A 4286-nucleotide genomic window follows, 5' to 3' on the forward strand; every position below is an offset into this window, starting at 1 on the left:
CACAGGTCTCTCTTCCTCTCAGTCCCAGTGGAAGAGCCATTCTTTGTTTAACCTCACCATGAGAGCACACAAGGCGGCTGATAGACTCCAGAAAAGAGGTGTCTGCCCAGAAGACAACCGAAGAAGGAAAGGGAGGGCCATGTATGGGCTTACCAAGGCAGATGTGCAAGACGGGCAGAAGGTGCTGCTGCTGGGCATGGTGGCGCAGACGGTGGGTGAGCAGGTCTGAGACAACCTGCAGGCCCTCTCACAGACTCAATTTATGTCTTGGTTGGTCGTTAAAATGGAAAAATGCTTTTTGGAAATGGAAAAATCCCCAGGGCAGGGCTGAATGCTGTTCTCAGCAGGGAAAGGGGTCATTGCGTGGCCTTCAAATGGATGGGAGAACTGCAGTTCAAGGGCCATCTTCAGGGATGTGAAACTGTATGGCATGTCTTGGCCCTTCTTAAGCTTTTTTTTTTTTCAAGCAAACTATTGAGTTTTTGGTTGAATTGGTTGCCGCCTATCCTTGAGGTCTGTAGCTCAAGGCTGGACGTGACCGGTGGGGAAGCTCTGGCAACACCTGGAGAGCTCGGTGCAGGCAAGGTTTGCACACCAGAAGTGAGGACTTTTTTGCATTTTGCAGTGCAATCTCATAAAATTAAAATGCAAAGTGGGCACTTGTGCATTTAAAAAAAGGGATTAATGCACACTTCTACATTTATGTGTGTGCTTTTTAGTCAGCTGTATTTGGCAGTGCTGCATTTATGCTAATGCCTATTTGCAAGTTAGCGCTGTTTGCCATTTGGAAGGTGTCCTTAGCAATTCTCAGTCCCATTGGCAGCAAAACCTTGTGTGGCTGAGGCAGAGCGTTGCTGCTGCCCAGCCTTGGCTCCTTCTGGGCCGTTTTGTGCCCAGCCAAACATTTCCCAAATTCTTAGGCTGTGGAATAGGAACTGAGTTTGCAAGGTCAGAACGCCCCTCCAGCGAGCTCCCCGTCCTGCTCAACTCCCCCACACACACGTGCTCCTCACCTCTGGGATCTGAAAAACTCCTGGACGTGGTGGACAACAAAACCCTGCCTGTGGCACGGGCAGGTACAGCCGGGGTACGAGCACAGGGATGGAGCAGCTGCTCCAGAGCACACAGTGGGGACACCCGGACTGGTCGCAGACCCCTAATGCAGCCCCCTGCCTGTATTCCTGGGTGCCGTGCAGTGCCAAGGGGGCTTTGTTCTCACAGCATTGCTTTCTGCTCAGCTCGATTTTTAGTTTTTGTTAGACATCAACACCATTGTGTCCAACCAGCCCAGGAGCTGCTGGCTCCTCACCCCTGCAGGGGCAACTGAAGAAGGAGACACTGTGCAATGACCACCCATTTGCATGTCTGTAGTAGTTTCTCTTGATATTAAAGACATTTCCTATAGCTAGTGAGCAGGAACAAAGCAGATAAAATTGAAATTCTTATAATAGGAATGCTTTTTCACAAGACTTTTTAGTCTTACGAACTAGACTAATAGAAAAAATGGTGCCTTCACTCTTCAGAAAAAAAAAAAAAAAACATCTTTATTAATTATAAGATTCAGGCCTATTCTGGTTTTGAAGGTTAAATTAGCTTTTTTGGTTTCCTTTTGTAGAAGCATTTTGTTCATATAGATTGTATACAATGCAAAAGACAGCCTCGTTAATAGACCGGACACACGTACACAAGGAAAGAGAAAGGGAGAAAAGAAAGAAGAAATGGCAAGAAAACCACCCATAAATCATTCCAGCCCCCCTCCTTTCCTCTGCAGTTAGAAAGGGCCAGGATTTTCTGATGAACTAATCAGAAAAAATGTGAGTTTTAAAACCAAACCAGTTTGAAATCAATTTTAAAACCAAATCAGAGGAAAATAAATGAATGTCTGGCCACGCTTTGCATGGCTGGGAAAACCGCAGCGATGCTGGCCGGCCTTCCTAGCTTGCCCTGGGGTCTCTGGAGGAGAAATGCTGCACCACAGCCATGGAAATGGGCTAACCAAGCATCACCACGTGTGCGAGCCAGCCACCATTACCTGCTCCAGGGAAAAGGATGCATCTCCTCAAACATCAGAGGAGCAGGAGCATCGACATCCAGCTACTGCCCGAGGCACGTGTGCCACCCACCACACACCATCAGGCACCCAGAGAATTAACGGGACTGGTCATGCTAAGAGCAGCCCCTGGTATGAGCTGTGAAGAAAGGGGGAGGAATAGAGGCTTACGTTGGCCCCTTTAATCCTGCACTGAGATTATAAGCAGCCTCCACCTCATGCTTCTTTTTCAGCTTTCCCATCTACATTTCTCTTGGAAGAAGCACGTAAGCCTGGACGTTGAAAGATCCGTAGTGTTGCTGGAGAGGCTGGATACCCGTGGTGCTTGATGGCAGGAGAGGAAAAAGCTCAGCTTGTCTCACCTGCTTCCCGAGAAGCACCAGCACTCTCCAGGATTAAGCCATTATAATCACCTTAAGCAGTCGTGAAATAAAATAAACACAGGTGTGATTTTCTGAGCCAAGTCAAAAATTTTAAAAAAAAGAAAGCACAAATTCCTCCTGGAGTTGAGTGCAAAGCAAATCTACAGCCTGATTTCTGGATGTGGCTCCTTGATCTCTGTGCCCAGACCTTCCTGATGCCAGTTTCAGCTCTCACTTTGCCATTGAGCTACTCTGCATCTTCAGCAACTTTTGTCTGTTTTAACCTTAACTTTCAAAAGGCTCCTGCAAACTTCCAAAGTAAGCGCAGAGCCCTAACTCTCTGAACCACTAAAGGAATCAAACTGATGCAATTTATTTCCACGGAAGCATGCAATATTCAATGATACAGCGAATCCATGTTTTAAACACTTTTTAAAGGAATAAAACCCTGCAAAGAATTAATTAGGCATGCTCCGAAGCCCGAGCATTTAACAGTTTTCCACTCAGTTGTAGAATTTTAAGACCACCAACACTGGATACTGGCACAGATTATCAAATGTATTCTAGGCTGAAATACATACTAGTCAGAGGGCTTGGCCACTAAGCAGCTGGAAAAGCTTCATGAAAGCTTTAGCTGTGCTATTATATTTTGTAAAGAAACTTAAAAAAAAAAATATCATAGCATCTAGGAGGTTAAATGTGGGGCATAGTGACTCATTGGGAAAGTATGTACTGCACAGAATATTGTCTTCTCTGCAGATCAAGCAAATTGTTAATACAGCAGAGAGGTATTTACGGTCCCAGCACCGCAAAGCAGGGTTGAAAGGGATTAAAGGGCTGGGATCTGTGCAGGATCAGGCCAGTGCACGTGTGAAGGCACGCGGGGCTGGCTGGAGCCAGGACCATGGCAGGAGCAGGCCCTGAACTCTGCTCTTCCCCCAGGCACAGAGCTCAGGAGATGGAAAGATTTTAGGGCCAGGGGGCATCTGACTGGGATGTGATGGGGATGGTTGGTCCTCAGCCTCCTTCCATGGGTGCAGTGTGTTTCAGCTGTTTGGGGAATGTTTGGCCAACACGCCAGCAGATACAGGCATCTTTGGTTCATCTGAATGAGACAAGACATTCACATCTTTGGGGGAAACAAAATGATGAAGACTATTTTTTTTTCTCCACATCATAGAATTTCAGTGTTGCAAAGAGCCCATTTTCTGGAAGAGTCCTGCTTTTCCAACTTTTTCTGTTGCCCATTACAGTATTACAAAGAAATCTACACCTGCCAAAGCAGCTACCGTTGGATAAGAGCCCTGGAAACCCATAACAGTGTTGCAGTGAACTCGTTTGATATGATGGGAAGCTCAAATGAAAAGAGATCATTAAGTGCCCAATGCCTGGAAGTACGATGGATGCTGTACAAGACAAAGATGGTACGGACATTTGTCCAGCTATTTTGGAGAAAAGACAGACAGCTTAAAAGCCAAAAAATAAAAATTGGACAAGAGATTCACAAAGTTTCTACCTTTGATTAAAAAAACTTGATTAAAAACTCTTTGGACCGACACTTGGTTTCTTTTCAGTTTTGCTCTATAGCTACAGACAAAAAAGGACCTTCGAGTTCAGTATTTTGTTCCTCTTCCTTGCAGGCAATTTCTTATGCCAATAACCAGGCCATTTTTTCCTTACTCTTGCTGGTTGTCCTGCGTTCACTTAACACAGGTGGCACAGGGCAGGGCTGAGCAGTTCGCTGTTCAAAGGGGGCCTGCCAGGTGTGCTGCATCCCTTGGACCGATGTCAGACGGAGCCTCAGAGACCCCGCCGGTGGCACGAGCTACTGCTGACCTCAGGGGGTTGGACACAAGGAGGTAACGACTCTGAGA

The sequence above is a fragment of the Anas acuta genome, chromosome 13 (assembly GCF_963932015.1).
Source record: "Anas acuta chromosome 13, bAnaAcu1.1, whole genome shotgun sequence".
Taxonomy (NCBI): domain Eukaryota; kingdom Metazoa; phylum Chordata; class Aves; order Anseriformes; family Anatidae; genus Anas; species Anas acuta.